The sequence below is a fragment of the Heterocephalus glaber genome, unplaced genomic scaffold (assembly GCF_053883595.1).
Source record: "Heterocephalus glaber isolate CG9 unplaced genomic scaffold, H.glaber_assembly_v1.0 deba00001509, whole genome shotgun sequence".
Taxonomy (NCBI): domain Eukaryota; kingdom Metazoa; phylum Chordata; class Mammalia; order Rodentia; family Bathyergidae; genus Heterocephalus; species Heterocephalus glaber.
In genome coordinates, this window is record NW_028258325.1 from 9,008,730 (window position 1) to 9,029,054 (window position 20,325).

The 20,325-nt window shown below is 38.9% G+C and overlaps 1 protein-coding gene across 1 annotated transcript in view; it reads left to right on the top strand.

Moving 5' to 3' along the window:
- Positions 1-20,325, top strand: part of LOC110349690 (uncharacterized) — a 339,954-nt gene that overhangs the window by 81,531 nt on the left and 238,098 nt on the right. The window lies entirely within an intron of this gene.

Genomic DNA, 20,325 nt, shown 5'->3' on the forward strand with positions numbered 1-20,325 from the left:
AAAGTTTAGAGGTGAGGGTAGAGGACACAGGAAGATCATACAAATTGTAGGGCTCTTTTGAAGACAGGAGGAGAAGACAGAGTGAAAGAACAGAGACAAGTACAGAACCAGCTGACAACAATAGGGAAGCTAGGAATTGTATTCACTTCCTATAAAGTGACAGTCAAGAGGACAGAGAGAGAGAGAAAATTCAGAATAGGACAGGAACAGGAACAAAGAGGGAGAGAAATACAGAGCCAAAAGGTATAGAGAGAGAGAAAAAGAAAAGAAAGCAATATATATGTGAAACAAAACAAATAAACAAAAAAAGGTCTCCCTCAGGATATGTCTCTGCTGTCCTGGTAGGCAATGTGGGCAGCAGTGTGCGGGTCTCAGTTGATTAGTCTCAGCAAGCCAGCTGTAGTCTACTGGGATTCAGGCTGATTTCTGGCTGCAAGGTCCAAGTTGAAGTCCCTGACCTCTGGCAGGATTAAATTCTGCAGGGATCTACTGCAGGTTCCAGCTGTCCTCCCCACTATGTAAGTCTGGGTTTCTATGGGAGGTGCTGATCACACTAACTTACCAACCAAGATAGTCCAGTGTGCTTTTAGTGAAGAGGTTTTCTTCACTTTACCAGTGGGCTTCAATTTTCACTGAGGAGCATCAGAGAAGCCCTCTCTGTTGTTCACTCTGGTTTATCTTCTGGGGCTTATAACCATGGCCTTTATGTTCCCCCTGGCATGTCTGCTGTGAGGATTCAGATGCCACACTGCAAAGTATCCGGTGGGGTGCAGGATGCTGGCCTCCGTGTGACCCAGACTCTAAATCTTTTTGGCTCAGCCCACATGGCTATAGGTATCTTACTGTCTCAGTTATTTTTTTCATTGCTGAGATAAAAATACTTGACACCAAATGTTAAAGGAGGAAAGATTTATTCAGCTCAGAGTTTGTCTAGGTTTTAGTCCATAATTCTCTGGCTTCAAGGCACAGAGGCATGGCAGAAGGGCATCGCAAAAGAGAAAAAATCCAGTTCATAGCAGGAGGAAGGCAGCAAAAAAGCAGCAAGCAAGCACAGTAGCCATCTTTCTGTCCCTTATATTATATCACAGCAACATGCTCTTAGGGCAGGTAGTACTAACACCCAGTGTGGGCCTTCCCATTATCCACACTCAGAGCTATGCCAAACCAATCAGTGGACTAATTTAGTGATCATACACCTTCATTCCTAGAATCACACATTCTAGATCCAGCCAACTCTGAAAAAGCCCCACCTATGACCACTTGAGGTTTTTAGGGGACATCTAAACACAAGCCATAACACTCACTAAACTTATTTATTTATTTGAGAAGATCTCACTGTGTTTCCCAGAATGGCCTTAAATTTGTAGGCTTAGGAGATCATCTAGCCTCACACTCTAGAGTAGCCGGGACTGCAGATATGTACTATTGATGCTGGCTCTTGCCAGTCTTCTCATAGTAGAGACAAGGTCTGTTATCCTTTGTGCTTGTCCATTTTCAAAATCTGTTTGTCCAGCCTCCTGACAACTCTATGATCTTTTCAATAACCTTTTAATAAACTTATTTTTTACTTTAATTTCTTAGAATCTGGTTCTGCTCTTCATAGCCAAGAACTCTGATGGAAGTAGCACTGCATGGATGTTGTGTACAAAGTGCTGCTATGCAGCCTGTCTTGCAGGGAAACCTGGTTCTTGTCCAATTTCCTCTTCAAAAACTGTGGATGGTCAATGTATAACCTGTATGTTCCCTGGTTATGCTAAAACATATTCTCAGGCATGCTTTATTGAGCTGTGTTGTGCAATTTTCTAGTAAGATGGCTCTTAGGACTCCCCAGGGGTCTGAGTATAGATTCACAGTGGGGAGGAGAGGCGAATATAATGAATAAGAAATAGACTGAGTGGGCTTGGGAGAATTTTGCTGGTCGGGATTTCCTGAACCAGAGAACTTCGTTTTTCTTCTTCCTTTCATCTCTTATTTTTCCTACTCTCATTCTTTTTCATCCTCCTTATCTTTTGATTCTCATTCTTTTTCCTCTTCCTCCAAGTAGAATACAAATGAGCTATATATGGATCTATTGGGATCAAAATATCAATGTGAGCCCCCTTTTCTGTGAACTTGTTCTGTGCTATTTACCATGTTAACACATACTTCCCCTCATTTCATCTCCCCAAAGCTTTTGGAGGAGACATTACAGGGCATTTAGTGGGGGTAATAGTGGAAGCTCAAGGCATGATAAAATGTTCATGTGCCAAGATGGCTTCTAAACATCTTTTCATCTTTGCCATGATCACTTACAGAATCAACTGGAAGCCAGCACAGCTCTGGCATTAGAGTAACACAGAAATAGGAGGCTTTATGGAGCAGATGCTGTGATCAACTGTGTACTCTCAATTAGTTACTCAAGCTCCTAAAGTCCTAAAGAGCACCACGGGAGTGTAGGTGTGTGAAGATCGACACTCGGTGGGAGAGGAGTAGAATTGGCTCGAATCACCTGAAATGTTTCTCTTGACCTACATTAGATATGCTCCCCACAGTGTGCCTGCTCAGAAGTCTGGGGAGGCCTGAGATCTCGCTGTCTTTCCCAGCGTGCAGAGATGCTAAAGTTCAAGATGGGCACCATTCCACAGACTGCCGTGGCCTGTCACACTGGGTAGGTGTGCTTCCAGAGGACTTCCTTCTCTCTCTGTTTTTGAAAAAGCTTAAATGGCTCCTAGCTATTCTTAACTGATGGCGTTTGGGCCTCAGAACAAAATCAGATGGAGGTTCAAGAACATCACACTTAATACTAGTGATCTTCTGTTTTGCCTATAATTAATGAAGCCTGTGAGGTCAAGGCTCACATCTCCACCTTAGCATAATCATCAGCTGCATTAAACGGGTTTCAAAGAGATCCCATGAAGCTCCTTACAGTTGGGAGTTTTGGTTCTGCTCCTTACTCACCAATGATCTTGGCCAAGTTATTTAACCATTGTAGACATCATCTTCTTCTTCCAAACTGAGCATGAGAACATTAGAAACTTCTTTATGTGAAGAGTCAAAGTCGAGGAGCACAGGAAAGCAGTAAGCTCTGTGCCTGACACAGAGAGAAGATTCACTCCATGCTCATCACTATGGTGACATTCAGTGTAAAGCCACAGCTATTAAAGATCACTAGCATCCCATTCCCAACTGCTTGGTGTTATCTGCCATTGTGGAAAGTGGCATAGTACATGAGTAAAGATGCCTAGCAGTTTTTCTTTGGTCTAAGACTGGCAAATTTGCTCACTTCAATCTTGCTTTCTTATTAAGGGACTTGATTTGCAGGAATGAGTTTCATATGTTACCCTGACTAAAAATTATGAGGTCTACCACTGAGTTTTCAAGCTGAGAAGTATTAAGAAATAGAAAGCTGTCTTAGTTACTTTCTCATTGCTGGGAAGAAATACTCAGCACCTACAAGTTAAAAGAGAACAGGTTTATTTTGGCTCACAGTTCATAGAGGTTCAGTCCATAGTTGGCTGGCTGTATGTAAAGGTGGCATGGCAGAGGGCATAGAAGAGGAGTCTTGCTTATGGCATGGCATGCAGGATGCAGACATCAACCAAGGAAGGAGGGAGGAAGATAAATCTTGTAGGCCGTGCAACCAGCAACCCACTGCTGTGACCAGGTTTCCCCTCCCAACACCACATTTAGCTATGAACTCATCAGTGGACTAATCCAAGCCTGATTACCAAGCACCATGATCCAATCACCTCCCCAAATCCCCATCTATGAATGTATGAGTCTGTGGAGGGACATCCAGACAGAAACTGTAACACAAGCTTTCATTTTTCTTAGTTTTTGGAGTTGCCTAAGCACTGTAGCAGTAGAGAAGAGTGGGGAAAGGTATTTTATAACTCATCAGTTTTGGGTGTGGAAGTGTCCCTGGCTAGATTGCATGTGCTATAAAGTGCAAATTGTGGCTAGAGTCCTGCTGTGTTTCTCATGTGTAAGTTGTCAGTTGTCAGCATGCAGTGTCCCTTTGTTCTATCCTTATGGTGGTATGTGCAGGTTTCCCAATGCATGCCTCTGTGCCTTTGGTCATATTTTTACTTTGTCAGGAAAATACTTGTCTGGCTGTTTAACTCATCTTGGAAACCTGTGCCGAACATCATCTCCTCTATTGGGGAGCTGCTTTGTGACCAGGGAAGGCTGGCTAGGTGTGCCTTTCTGATCCCGTGGGATTTCTCCGAAAGTAGAACTGCTTACATACACACAAGCAAGAGCTTGGCAAATGGTTGGATATTTTTAAGGCATTTGCATGTCCAAATCATCTTGATCTTGTCTATAACTGACAAGCTATAGATGTCTTGGACTTTTCATCATGGGGAAAAGATTTGTGTGGTTCTGAAGACAGAAGAGCCATGGTTTGGTTCTTGGATCCAGTTATCTGCTATCTGTGTGAAAATTGAATTTCAACTTTTCATTTAAAAAATGAGTATAATAATAGCTAACTTGAAGGAACAATGATATTGACTATTGTAATGAGGTCAAGTGTCAAGCATATTTCTGGGATCCAGTACACAATAGATAGTAGTTATAAGGTTGTTTGTCCTAACGGGACCTTCAGGACCGTTTCTAAAGAATGGCAGATCTGTTTCCATTATGTACACATAAAACATATTTATGAAAAATGGTTCTAAATGTAGCTTATTATGGAAAAGCCCATTTTCACATGCTACCTTGTATGCAACTGATAACTCTTGCCAAACACAAGATCATATTTCTGGAAAATATCATTGTTAAAAATTTTGATCAAAAAGATTTAAAGAAACTGCTTATACTATGCAATTTTTCTCTCAGTCTAAAACTTGTTAAATAGTTAAAAAGTCAACATTAATTTTATAAAAGTAGGGGTTCACGGGCCTGGGATTTAGCTCAGTGATTCCGCCACCTGCCTCTCAAGCACAAGGTCCCAAGTTTGATCCCCGGTACCAAAAGAGGGGAGGGGGGAGTTTCAGGAGATGAACAATTAAAATGGCATTATAGTTATTTTAAAAGAGCAAATAAATGCTATAAAGGCAAATAGAATTGTGAACACAACTAATTTGTCAGGATTAAACCTTGCTCTTCCTATATTTGCTGTTACTACAATTATACTGTTGAGGAAACTGAGACTTAGGCAAAGAATCAGTTTGTTTTTTGCTTTGTTTTCTTTCCTGAAATCCATTAACAATTGTTGGTTGAACAATTCAAGTGACTCTTAGATATTCTTCAGTAGATTTTGTTGTTTTTGTTTCTTTGAAATTTGTAAGGAATCAACTTTGAATTTTTGAGGTTTTTTTTTTTTTTTTAATATCATGACCAGGGGCTGCCATTCTCTGGAAGACACAGATAAGGTAAAGCAGCAGGATACAAATCCAAGTAGCATTTTAAAAAATTAATGTTTTATTTCAAACTAATTTTAGACTTAGAGAAAAATTGCAAAAGTAATATAAGTAGTTCCTTTAAATCCTATGTCTCACACCTCTAATGTTAACAACATTAACATTTTATGGGACCATAGCACATGGATCAAAACCAGGAAACTATGTTGATATAATATTATTAACTGAATTATAGGCTTTTACTAAATTCATCTATTTTTCTAATTATGTTGTTCTATTTTATGATGCAATTTTATATTGCATTTAGTTGTTGTTTCTCCTTAGTCAACTCCAGTCTATAATAGTTCTCAGTCTTTCCTTGCCTTTCATAATTTTGACACTTATAATGATCAGTAATGATCACTTATTTTGTAGAATGTCCCCAAATTTTATTTTGTGCCCTATTTTCTTATTAATGGAGTGAAATATTTATTTTTTCAAGAGTACCACACAAATAATGTAGTGTCCTTCTCAGTGGCCTCTATCTAGGGATTCATGCTATTGGTGTATCTTATTGTAAGCCTACCCCTGTCCACTTGATTAGCTGACATCCGCCAAGTTACTCCCTTGGAAACTCACTCTCTTTGCCCTTGTTGAGAAACATATTGGGTGAGATACATTGAGATCATGCAAATTCTGTTGCTCTTCAAACTGTCATACTCTAACCTGTGGCTCATGTTTGCATCATTGTTCTGATGTTTGTCTACTGAGGATTCCAGACTTCCTTCTTTCTTTCTGCAAGATTGACTGGAGCAATGCTGTCTCTTTTCCCCCACTTATATATTTATTGGATTTGATTTTATCATGTTAGTAAATTTCATGAGTATTTGTACAACTGCAAGGGTTAAAATCCAACACTACTATTATTTATCTTGGAAAAGCAGCAAACTTTTTCTGTTTTGCCCTGGCTGCATGTGAATAAGCACTAGGGAAGCTGATTGGAGTGCAGTTTGAGAGCAAGGTCTATGGGGTGGGGGGGACACACACACTAAAAGGTCACATGGAACCATGGAGGAGGAAACAGTCAGCTCTTTCTAGAACTTCTTACTAAGTAAAAAAAGGCATTAGAGACCCATTATACTATCCTGCTATCCTGGTGTAGGTAGGACGAGTTGTCTGTTCATCTTGAGAAAGAGTACTTAGAACTTCAGCCAAATTCAGAACATAAAATGAGTAATAATTGATGTTTGTGATGAAAATTTTCTTTGACCAAATGGACTTCATTATATGTTGCAATATTTCAAAAATAGATAGGCATATGGCTGTTCAACAACATTTACTAAATCTTTTCTGAGTTTCTATGGAGGGAAAGGTTAAAGGAAATCAAAGATATGCTATGTTCTGGAGAGACAGATGAATGTAGAATAGTGAGAAGAGAAAAGAATACACTCAACTCAAATGCTGAATTAGAGACTAGAAATTTAAGTTCTAGTCTTGATTTGGGTTGTTTAGAGGTTAATGTCTTTATCTGAAATACAAAACTAGTAATCTCTGAAATCTCTCCCTTTCAACTCTCATCCTTGTTCTGCTCTCTCTAGTGTGTTTCTTTAATATTGGTAAAGGGGTTATATTACCTGAATTCATAAGGAATTCCTGGAGAGGTTAAAGCATTTGAGCTCCAGAATCTATATACTGCACAGGCAGTGGCCATAAGAGGACTAAGGCAAGCTGGCAGGACATACAAAGCTTAGAAAGGCTCTGGAGATTCCTGAAGACAAATGCACTGAGCTGCTTTTTTCTTCATGTTTCAGTGTAATTGTTCGAATTCAGTTGCTGTTGAGCACATATGCTAGAGAGTTTAGCTTCAAGCTTAGCATATGGTGGTTTTGGAATGAAGTTTGAATTCTTTTTGAGATCCTTGGCGCATGTATCTTCCCATTCTGGCAAATGACTTAAGAGAGAATAGAATAAGGGGATTATTCTAGTTAGAGCTATTATATAAGTGAAGTCTGTTTTCCTCCACCCACCAAAGAGGCTGACATTTAGCATTCAGAAGCATGCATCATGTTATTCTCTTGTCTTTCTGTGTGTTGTTTTTCTTTGTGTCTATCTCTGTTTGTGTCCTTTCCTCCTTCTCTCCCCCCTTCCTCCCTTCCTTCCTCATTCCCTGCCTTCTTCCTTCCTTCATCCCCTTTTTCCTTTTCCTGCTAATGAGTACTTTGGAGGACAATTTGTGATCCAGAAGATGAAGAGAGAGTTTTCTCTGAGACAAGTTTCTATTTATTAAAAGGTCATAAGAAGGGATACCACAGGCACTGCGGTTCTCTGCAACAGGGCAGTGTCTCTTCTTTCCTTAGGGATTCCTCTTCCTGGAGCATACTGTCTATGTAAAGAGGAGAAAACATTTGTTTTGCTCAGCAGAGCCCAAGTCTTCTGGCTTTTGTGTTTGTAAATTGTTCCCAATTAGAGTCAAAAGGAAGCTTACAGTCCTTTTAGTTCCATAGTTTTCCAAACTATGCTCCATAGTGAGCTGGATCTTTAAAGATGTCTACATGTTGTAGGGCGGTTGCTGGTGCTTGAAGGCTAAACAAGTGAGTCTCTGAGAACCCTCATCCCAAGTTAGTGAGTGTCTCATGGCACTTCGGAAAGTGAATAACAGATCTAGGACTGCAGGGCATGCTCCAGATATTGGCTGTGAAAACTGGGTCAAGTTAATTAACTTTTCTGTGCTTCAGTTTATCAATGGTTAAGTGGGAATAATAGCACTACTTATACAGTTGTTTGGGGATTAAATGAATTAGTGCAGTTATCTCTCAGTATTTGTAGAGGCTGGGGTCCAGGACTCCCTTTCAGATGCCAAAATCTGCAGATGCTCAAGTCTCTTATATAAACTAGCATAGTGTTTTCATATAACCTATGCACATCCTCTCCTAAATTTTAAATCATCTCTAGATTTACTTATAATACCTGATAGAATATAGATGCTAAGTAAGTAGCTATTCATTGTTTATGAAAGGACAAGGAAAAATTCTGTACATGTTCAGAATTTTAGTTTTTGAATTTTTTTGATTCATAGTTTGTTGAATCTGTGGATGCAAAATTCATGAATACGGAGGATCAATTGTACATTTAATATGCTTAGAGCAATGCATGGCATATTTCCAGTGTTATGTGAATCTTCTATGGTATTAACAACATCTACATCTTTACTGAACTTCTATGCATTGCTTTATCTAAAGAGAGGGTTTAGCTGTCAAGAAAATTCTTAAGCGCACACACACATATGAGCACACAATGTTATTTCTTCTAATTTTATCCATGGCAGAGCTACTTCGTGATGTAGTCGGCTAAACTCTGCTTGAACATGGTGACAAAGAGCTATTTCACCAACTCACGTGGTTGCCTGCTGTTGGTAATAAGCTCTCTCTAATGAGCAAAAATCCATTTCTTTGTAGCTTCAATGAATTTGTTTCATTTTTCCTCTCTGCGATCATGCTGATTTAGCCTCTTTTAGGTGCCACACAACACCCTGGCTCAGGGAGCAATAGCTCAGCCTCAGTGAAGGAATCCAGGCCCTTCATGTACATATCTCCAATGGCAATGTTCTCACTGCCACCTGTGGTAGCTATTCCGCCTGGGGGTCCTCTCTGAGGATTCGTCTTGTGCCCTCATTGACTGGAATTTCCCAGTGACTTTATATACTGTCTTCCCCAGACTTGCTTAAAATTCCAATGCCCCCTCTCCAGCTGGGCTTTAAGATGATAAAAGAAAGTTTCCTTTTGTCTTCTCCAGGATAATAATTCCTTCATCTCTTTCTTATGTAAAAAAATTCCTCTATGATTCATCATTTGTCTGCATAAATAATGCCAAAGTTATAGTGATGACCTTTTCTCTGCTTCACTTCTGCCCTCTCCCCGAATTCTTGGAGTCCCAGAGTTTTGGGTCCTGTGAGCACTCAGGTTCTTTTCTCTCACTCACTTGTCCTTATTCCTTTTTGTTGATACTCACTGTGAAGAAAGCAACAGAATCACCCTTCCTTCTGTCCTGCCTGGGTACGGAGTGATCATGTCTCCAAGGAAGCTGTTGCTTCTACAGGAGCTGAGTGCATGGGGCACTTTGAGGCGCACGAGGAGGTGTCTTTCCCAAGATATCTCCTGTAAGCACCTCAGAGTGGTGCTGTATCCTTGTGCCTCAAAGAATAAGGCAGCGTTTCTCTTTAGGACTGACACGGTGCTTGTCTTGACCCTGTTCCATAACAAAATGCAGAAATACTTTCCTGGTCTATGCATAAAGATTGCTTTCTGTTGTCCCATGCATCAGTCCAAACACATCTGACCAAATCTGAACTCGAGTTAAGAGCCCAACACACAGACCACGCTTTCCAGACCTGTCCGCTCTGCATTGCCCCGCCTTACTTGAGCCCAGTGTCAATGCACTTGAAATAAATGATAATGCAAAGGCAGATGTTGGGGCCAACCTGTGATAGCAACAGGAAGTGCTCCATAAGAAAACACGGTGGCAGTGGCCATGGGTGTTCCTGTGGGAGACGGATTTTGGCTAAGTATTCACAAGGGAAAAGCAATGAGCTTCAGACTCTGTCTCTCTGAGATTCTAGTGTAATGTGGACGTACATAGGCTCAGTATACTTTGCTGGAACATATGAGTAGACTATAATGTGATTGCTTTGGGGACTAATTAAAATAATTAGGCTTTAAATTAGAACCATTGACTTGGAAGGCTATTTTCTAATGGTGATTTACTCTAATACAAACAAAAAAAAATCAATACTATTTATGTAGTGCAATTCCATTCAAATTGCTATATTTAGTTAGCATTTACACCTTACCAAGGCTGACAGTAATTGTTTATTTGTCTATAATGGTCTAGCTGCAACCAGATAATTTAAAAAATAAATTAAAGTCCTTTGTATTTTTAAAAATCATTTTTTAATTGCATTCATTTTTCTTTGATTTGATTGGGTGTGTGTTCTTGATTTTAGCTTTCTTTTAAAAACAAATTTAAAAATTGTTTAATGTATGGCTTTAAGCATTTTAATCCTCCATAAACAGTATTTCTTATATGTGAGATTTTTCTTCAAGGCCATTCATTCATTCATCAATTCATAAAAGAAATATTTACTAAACATATAATGTATTTAAGAAAATACGCTAATTATAATTGGGACTATAGGAAATGAATATAACATCATCTTTGTTCTCAATGATAAAATAGACAAGTATAAAGGAAGTTTGCCTTGTATTTTAATCTTAGGTAGAGAGTGGCTCCTATTAGGGAGGCAGTACAAGACTAGTACAATCAGAGTAGGAAGGAGCTATGATCTTTTAACTGGGGCACTGATAAGATTTCAAATAGAAGACTTTGCCCAGGAAAAATAAAATCTCTGGAAAGGACTTCCAAGAAGGAAAGCAATGAATAAGATGAAACCTGAAATCTTGGAGACCAGCACACATTTGGAGAATAGCAGGTGTTTTGATGCTGATGAAGAAAGCAGTACTTGGAAAAAAATAAAGCTAAGAGTGTGGCATTTTTACACTACAGAAGACTCTAGAAGACAAGATCCCTGGCTTCATTCATTGGAGAAACTCTGAAAGGTTGGCAGAAGAGGAGTAACGTGATGAAAATTTGGTTTCTGCATTCCCCTCTTGCATCCCTTCTTTTGTGATGTTTTCTCAATTACATTCACTCAGAACTAATCTATGTAATTAGTCTTATTAGAGCTCCCACTGCATTAGTCACTTTTTCATCACTGGGACAAAATACCTGACACCTATAACTTAAAGGAAGGGAAGTTTATTTGGGTCATGGTTTTAGAGGATTCAGTTCATGGTTGGTTGACTCCAAGGCAGAAACAGCCTGACGTAAGAGCCTGGCGGAAGGAAGCTGCTTACCTCATGGCTACCAGGAAGCAGAAAGAGAAGGGAGGAGCCAGGAACAAGAATATACTTTTCCAAGTCACAACTGTGAGTTAGATGAGTGTAATGGCCTGCCTCCTCTAACCAGGCCCTACCGCCTACTATCACATTCGTCAGTCAACTAATACACGAGTGAGTATAGTGCCCTCCCATGATGCAATTGCCTTCTCTAAACCCCAAATCTGACTATAGGTGACTTTGGGATGACATTTTAAATGTAAACAATAACAGCCATTTTGAAAATAAACACAAATATTAGACATAGGGAGACCAGGTAGTTAAACCAAGGCTTTGCTCTAAAGATGGATTATAGAGAGACCTTAAGAGAGAGGCTCATTTTCTCTTTAGATGCATCTAATAGTCTTTATTACGTTTAAGTCTCAACCGTCCTGAAAAAGGGAAAGGAAAAGAAGAGAAATAATATTTGCAGGCCCTTTTCATGATAAGAGCATACACCTATATAATCTCATATATACATATATAATTTCATATATATACTATATATAATTGTGTATAATATATAATTTTATATATAATCTCATATATGCACATATAATCTAATTTGATTCTCATGTGTCCTTAATGAATGGACTTCCCTTGCCTGTAAAGCCAAGACACTCCCAGGCTTGCGCTGACAAGAAGAAGTAAAGAAGCGAGGAAAGGAGGGAAAAGTGATTAAAGTCTCCTGTGAGCTAGACCTTGTGCTAAGATCCTTTGGACATATTTTCTCTGCAGTTTTCACAGTTCTAGGAGATGAGTGTAATGATTGTAATTTTTTTATAGATGAAGAAATTGAGACTGAGGATTGTTATATAATTTAAAACATACTGTTATTGAACATGTACCACATGCCAGGCACTATTCTAAGTACTTTTTGAGTCTTAACCACTCAATCCTCTCAATAGCTTCAGAGATGGGTAAATTATTGCCCTTATTTTATAGATGAAGAAATGGGGCCAAAGAAGCTGAAAACTTGTCCAGTGTGAAATAAGCAGTAATTGAAGCATCTGGGTGTTAAACCTAAATAACGTGGCTCTGTAGTACACTTGTTTAATCACAGCAGTATATATTCTATTAGTTTCATAGTGGGCATAGTTACATGATGGCACACCTTACATCTAAAACTCATGCAGCTTCTAGTTTCCCAGGGGGCTCAAAATGGCTTAAGCAATCAATTCAATTCAGTCTGTTGAAAACATTTATTGATCTGATGTATGCCAGAGTTTTCGATATGTATTGGAGATATATGCCACACACACACACACACACACACACACACACACACACACACACACACAATAATGCCCAATACGACATGGTGAAAAAAGAAGATTGTTGGAGGTTGACAGTGTCTATTAACAAGTCTAGGTACTTAAACCCCTAACTTTGTGGCAACATCTTTAAATATTTTTAAATATTTAAATACATTTAAACATTTAAATACCTTTAAATATTGACTATCTATTTTCTAATGTCTACTACTATTAATACTAAGCATACTGAGTATCCATTGCTATGTACCAAAACTATCAAAACTTATGGTTTCAACATTAAATCAAAGATCATTTTTATTTGTTCATAATCTAATGGGTCTAAAATTTTGTCTGCATTTATAAGGGTGTTTGGTTTTTTTTGCTGGTTTCACTTGGGTTATGCATGGAGTAGAAATACTGGGGTGCTTGTTTTGTGCTGGAGGTTTAAGATGGCCTCAAATATCTCTAGTTTGTGCACTTGGGTAAATAGTCTACATCTGTTTATCGCTGAATCTGGTCACAGAGAGTTTAAAAAATAATGGCCTCTGAGTCTCATGCAAGCTCCCTTTTGGCTACTTCTAGCCTGGTACTAGATGAAGAAGGTGATTTGAGAAAATGTAGTTCCTGGTTTGGGTGATATAACAAAATGTAGCACAGTCCATCCTCGTCCACTTGGTAGTCATATAGCCTTATTTGTGTGTTTTTAATTCAATTTTGAAATTAAGTACTGTGCTTGCAAAATCAGACTTTAAGTCTACTTAATGCAGCTTTTTCTTTATAACTAAAAACTAGGTTACGGTTTCCCCCCAAAAGGATGCACAAAGTCTCATATTCCTCTTTATCCCTTTGGTGGTGGTCATCCTAGCTGAATTACATTCTCCTTTTAGTATCTGATAACTTAAATTCTCAAATGTAAAGTTAACCACTGTTAATTTTGTGTATCAAATAGAATGGTAATGGGATAGGGCAAAAGGAAAAAAATTACTTATTTTACATGCAAATAAGTAATCAAAGCAAAGAAATATCAAAGCAAAAATGAAACTGCACAGTCCACAGATTGGCAAATGTTCACATGATCATGGCTTTCATTTGTTATTTCTTCCACTACCACATTTCATCTTCCTTTTGCTCTCAGTAAGTATGTCAGATATCATATGCCTTGCCTTCTTCCTTCAAATTCTTATTCCTGATGTTCTAAGCTGTGTGCTATCCTGTATATATTAGGTTGCTATAGTCATCCATTAAGTTTTATCATGCGACATGGGAGTACAAAAAGCATCCAGGAAAGAAGTACTGTGATTTCTGATCTCTAGGATACTATTACCTAGTACTATTATTTAGTTAGGATCAGTCACTCCAGCCTGTTTAGAATCCCCATTTTTTGTTTCATTACATTTTGTTTTTGCCTGTAGTTTCAGTAGCATGAGGAACCCATCATGGCCAAGAACCAGTTTCTATTTCCATTTTAATGATGCTGTAGTTGTAATCTCTGGTGGAGGCATTATCCACTGCAAAATGACAAACTGAGCTCAAAGTTGTAGCACAGGTAGGCACACTTTTTACTGGTATTAGAACTTAGTATGAGAAAAGCCACTTTCTTTTCACCAATTGAACAGACAGAACCAAGTGTTGAAAATAGAATAGTGGACTAAGGAATAACTTCCAGGTTATAAAACATGGTCGTAGTTAAGAAAAATTCACTGATCCTAGAGTAGGGGACCTGATGTGCCCAGCTGAATTTCAGAATTGCTCTGAACCAATGATTTCTGTGTACCTTCTGTCTCCTTTAAAATGTGTCTATTACAATTATTTTTAAATGTATCTATTAAAGTTCTATTTTTCAAGGAGATCCTCAGCAAAGGACTGCATGCCAATAATCTTCCACCTCTGGACTTGATACTAATGTTGGGCATGGATTTCAAGATAAGTGGCATTGCTAACAGGCTTCTGTGGGTCTTGAAAGAAGGAAGGCAAATGTGGTTTATCGAAGGGGAGCAAGTTACTGGGGCACAAAGGCAAACTCTGTGTTTCTTCATAGTTTTCTGTGCTTCAAGAGACTTGGTGTCACATACTGGAGGACTAAGACTGTCTTGTCTTCTGACTTTCTTTAAGTTTTGCCAATGGGAGTTGCCAACAGGAGATTAAGGAGTAGAAGAAAAGCAAGTCTAGGGCTTCATTATTTCTGCTTTCCTCCTGCCTCAGAGTGATTTTGCAAGGGCTATGCCCTTTCAGGGCTAGAGATTTTGTTAAGTGAATCTTGCCATCTTTACCATTATAGCTAGGGGCTATTAACTACCTCTTGCCATTTTTAGTCCAAGGGTACCTCAACATTTATTTTCGGCTCCCTTAACCTGACCCATATTTCCGTAAATAGCTATATTCTTACAACATCTCTTCCAAAGGCTGAGCTGAATTTTTTTTTTCTGGAACATGGCTGATATGTCCAGCTTTAAGTACTATTTATTTTTTATCACATACTAGGTATGGCACCAAGGACAAGTTATACAATTATTCTGAATTGAACATTTTGGTTTATAAAGTAGAATTTTAGGGGACCATCACATTTATTGAACAACTGTCATACGCTAGGCATTTCATGTGGGTTAATGTATTTACTCTTTATATTAGTTTTTATGAATTTTCATCATATATCACCTGTATTTTCAGATCTCTAAAGATACCTGAAGTATGATAGACATTCAGTAAGTGTTTATTGAGTGAATGATGCAGGCATGAGATTGGTATCTTTGTTATAAAGAAATTGACTCTGGGATATGTCAAGCCACTAGATAAAGATCACAGAACTAATAAATGACACCATTGGAATTAGAAGCTAGACGGTCTAATTTAAAAAACTTTTCTCTTTCCAGTAAGTAATTTTTGCTTGCTTATTTACTAAGCCAACCTTTATAAGGTTGTTGTGCGAGTCAAAGGAAAAGAAAACATGAAAGCTTGTTATTAATTCTGAAAACTACTTAAATATACTGCATCATCACTATTTTTATGAGTATATTTTAGAACTTCTTTCCCACTCTCCTGCCCCAGAGTACCATGCAGTCATTAAATGCAAACTTATTTTTCATGTAAGTATTAATGAAATCTAAATAGAAAGGAAGGTTTCTTGGTAGGGGAAAAAAGAGAAAATTGTTTTGAAGTTTTCTGCTCTTTTATAACATTTTCTCAGCTGTACACTTCTAATGACATGATCAATTAAAAGATAAATTTCCAAGTTTTAAAATTTAACATTAAAGGAAAAAATCCCAGTTTAAAGAAAAACAATGCACTGTGGATCTGGACCTGTCTGACAACTATTTTGAGAGTATAAGTTTTAGAAAGAGCTTGAACTTGGTTCTCTGATTGTCAAGTCACAAGTAAATGGAAGTCACGAGAGTCACAACAAATTGTTCCTGGGAACTTGGGTATAGATTGAGGTTCTGAACCTTGGGACACATTATTGACTGTTTCCATGATGAAACTTAGGTCTCCCGAGGCATCTGCTAGATTGGCTAGACCCCAAAGTCAGTGGGTCCTTTGACGAAGAAATGGTTTCAAGAGCCTTACAGAAGTTATATATGGTGTGGTGTCCACACCTCTTACCCTCTGCATTGCATATACATAACTGTAGAAGGTTTAAAGTCCAAAATGGCATAAAAACAGTGGCAAGATAGATTTATCCTCCTAGGCAATGTCCTTGGCTGTGAAATTCCTTCCCTTGCTTGCTGGGATCCAACTTTACTGACATACTTGTAGTTCTACGATTTTGGAAACAGAATTCCATTTATTGTTTGTGCAATTGTTGAAGCAAAACAAACTCACAGGGAGGAAAGAATGACTAAACACATGCATCTAAATCTGTGTAGTTCTTCTATGTGTTTGCTCTGAGAAGCTGAGGACTCTTGTCAATGATGAGAATATGAATTGCATTCAAGTCTGAAATATGTGAAGTAATCATCAAAATAATCTTAAGGTTATTGGAATCTTTTCTTACAGCTCCAAGATGAATTTTAGATACTCAGCCTCAATAACTTTTAATTCATTCTTTCTCATAGCCAATAAATATTTATTCAGCGCTCAGTAGTGTGTCAGGAATTACTCCTATCATTGTGTCTTGAAGAAATATTACACTCTAGGCCCTTGAGGAGCTCACATTTTAGTCAAACACATGAGTAAACATCAATAATCAAAGATGTAAAATTTGTGCAGAGAGGTTAAGTCCAAGGTGCTCTGAAAGGAACACTTCAGTATCCCGGAGAATCAAGGATGTGTATCAATAGAAAACTCTCAAGCTGAGTTTTGAAGGACCACTCAGGAGTAATCCAGGTAATAAGATTTGAAAATCAAAAGCAGCAGAAGCAAGGAACTTGGGCGAGAGAAGGTATTTTATTCATCAAGCAACAGTTCTTTACTTCTAGAGAATAAGTTAGGTGCTCTAACGCTAAGGGAGTAGGCAGGAATTATATGTCAAGTGCCTCACCATAGGAGAGACATCTGTAGTCCAATATTCGTTAGATTTGGTCTCCTAGAGAAGAATCAGAGACTGAAGCTGTTTTTCTACTTTGGGAAAGGTCTTCTACTGTCCTACATTTCAACCATATGAAGCCAATGATGAGAATTCAAGAAAAATTTATTTGCTTTTCTAACCTCTGTACTTCTTGAAATCTCTTTATATTTTCCACCTGCATCACCCCTTATAATAATGAGTTTGAATGATAGTACTCATGGGCAAGCAGTGAGTGATGACTTAGGGACAGCTGCATGTTGTCAGATCTGCTGTCAACATCACATGAGACCCACTGTTGTTAAAAGCACCACCCACACACCCATCATCTTCACTAATTCCCCTAATGACATCTGAGGTTGCTCTCTCTTTACAACTTGGTAGTTTCAATGACCAGCCTTTCTATGATCCAGATTCTGTCATGGTGGACTTCAGTTCTTCACTTTACCTACAGAGCTCCCAGCAAAAAAAGAGGGTCTTCTTCTAAGCTTATTCAAGGCAACATAAGCAAGTTTCTTGGCAGAACTCAGTTCCCTGTGGTTGCATGTATATTGCTAGCTATTTGCTTTTTTTCCCAAACCAACAAGAAAGTGTCTTTGACACTTCCTCTTGTTTTAAATGACTTACCTGATTAGGTCAGGCCCACCCAGGGAAATTTCCTTTTTGATCAACTTAAAGCTGACAGACTACTAAGCTAATCATAGGAGTGATATTCCACTCACATTCCTGGGGAACCACCTCTGTCAGCTGCATAAGTCAACCATGGTAGTAGAGGAAATAGAGAGTTTTGTATTGCCAATCAAATATGCTGGCTGGAAATGATATAAGCATTTTTGCTTAGAGCTCCTTAGCCAGAAGTAAACTCATGGCCCAACCAAACATGGCCACTGGGAAGTGCCCAGAAAGTAGGCAACTGGAAATATTTGACAGCTCTTTCTAAAGACTATCACAGAGGGTAAGGATTTTGTCTGTCATTTCTGCATCCCCAAGTCTTAGTGCGATTGAAATGCTGAATATGGTTAAAACAAAGAACATTTCCAAGGACACTCTTCTCCTCTTCTGCCATCTTGAAACTCAGAAAAAGGTGACAATTTCTTCATCTATGTGTTCATGGCTATTTTGTATTTATTGCTCGCTTGACAAAAGCATTGCTATCAAGATGAAGAAAAACAAAACCCACATTTTAGAAATCAATGAGCATAAAATTATTTCAGTGCTGTTATGCTTAGGTCTGGCCACAGATTTCTAGTATACATATGATCCTTATCAATATTTTTTAGTCTATAGAGGTATCAAGAAGACTTCTCTTTGCCCCTGTACTGAGGATATATATTTTCTCTGCAGTCTCTCCCCAAGTAGATGCTAAAATATGGTTAAGCATTAGGCATCTTGTGAGTTAAATATTCATAGTAACAATTTTCATTATCCTTGTAAAAATGCCCTTGAAGGAGCAAATTCCTAACATCCCCCATGTTGTATACAGTATTTTAAAATCTTATTGTCAATGTGACATGGATAAACTCCAAAGCAGCACTGCACAAGCAGTTCATTCAAGCAGCCAGAGCATTAGAATGATGCATTTGGGAGGAATAATAGGCACACTGAGGCTATATCAGGCTTTCCCTAACCTACTGATTTAAAATAGGACATTGTAGTTAGTCCACTATTTTTTCTGCCTAAAATATGTTTAGAGAATAGTTACCAGTGACTCCATTTTTATTCTTCTTGTACACTGGAAAGTTTATATATAAGTATCAAATTAATGAGTTTTAGCATGTTATAGAGATGAAAGTAGATGACAAAGGTGGTTCCTTCGATACTGATAGCGAAGGGTCCCAATGTGTCATCAGACAAGCCCAATTCAGGCATGAAGATGGGAAAAAGGGGTAAGGCTTTGTTATGACTTGTGTCTAGATGTATCCCCAAAGTCTCCTGTGGTCATAGGTGAGGTGTTTTCAAAAGTGGCTGAATCTACAGTGTGTGACCCTGGGACTGATTCATGGTGCAATGCTAGGCTCAAGGGCACTAGGATTAAGGGGTGTGAGTTCTACCCACCCTAAGTAGCTTGGATAAGATATAAGGGATAGAAAGAGCTGTGGTCATCCCTTGTTGTTTTGCTACCTTCTGTCCACCATGAACTGTTTCTCTGTGCTGTCCCTCTGCCATGCCACCCTTCCTTGGAGCCAGCTGCTTATGCACTGAAACCTCTACAGACTGTGAGCTGAATAAACCTTTCTTCCTTTAACTTTGAGTATTGGGCATTTTCTCCCAGAAATGAGAAAAGTATCAAAGACGAGGTTTGAGAATAATTGGCTAGATAGAGCTACTCCCTTGGTATAAAAGTTGCAGAAGACACTGTCATACCCTTAGTCCCAGATGACACCAGAAGAAAGGAGCTTTAACCATTCACATGCTAAAATTTCAGAGATCTCTGATCTCTTAGCAGAGAGAGAGGGAGATGAGTCAGTCAGAAGCAGGGCCTCTGGGTAACATGAACCCACAGGAATGAGCTATGCATAAAATGCCTGGGATAGGTGCTCACTTAGCACTCCATGGACAAGGACACACCGCACTTGGGCAGGCTGGCACAGTTGGTGTGCAGATGTAGGCATGGGGGCAGAGGAAACCAGTGTGGGAGGAGGGTTCAGCAAAGTGGCAAGGAAGAGGGATGGCAGTCAACAGCTCCAAAGAGAAGAGAAACAGAAATGACATAAAGACCCGAGGTTCATGCTCAGATGGTGATCAACAGGCAGGCTACAGGATGCAGGAGTTGAATGGAAGAAATCCAGAGGAATACGCTGCAGTAACATGCCTCCCTTTCGGTGCTCCATTTGAAGAGTCCAGTATTCTTTGCCTTTTCGTCCCCTAAAACTAACAAGCAGTTGCTGAAATGATTTATCCACTCGTACAAAAGCATTTGTACTAGAATGGTTAAATCAGTGAATATCAGCTAAATACTTGCCCCATACAGAGATAAGGCCCGAGGAGCCAGCAAGGACCAGAGAAGGAACGACTCATGTGATCTGAGGCCCTGTTTTTCCTCTGTTATCTGCACTGAGTCAGGACCATCCCTGCACACTCCTCCACCACCAACGGAGTCACTGCTGAGCAAGAAGCTCACGCTGACCTATGCCAGGTCACACCCTCCAAACAAACACATTCAGACTTGTCTGTGTCGGGCATCAAGACACTAAGTATGGGAACCATGGCCACCGATACTTATTTCATGTAAAAGTAGTAAAATGGATCTCCGCGTGCAGCACTTTTGAGTTAATAGCGAACTTTTTTCTTTGCAAAATTACATCTTCGTGTATAACTAT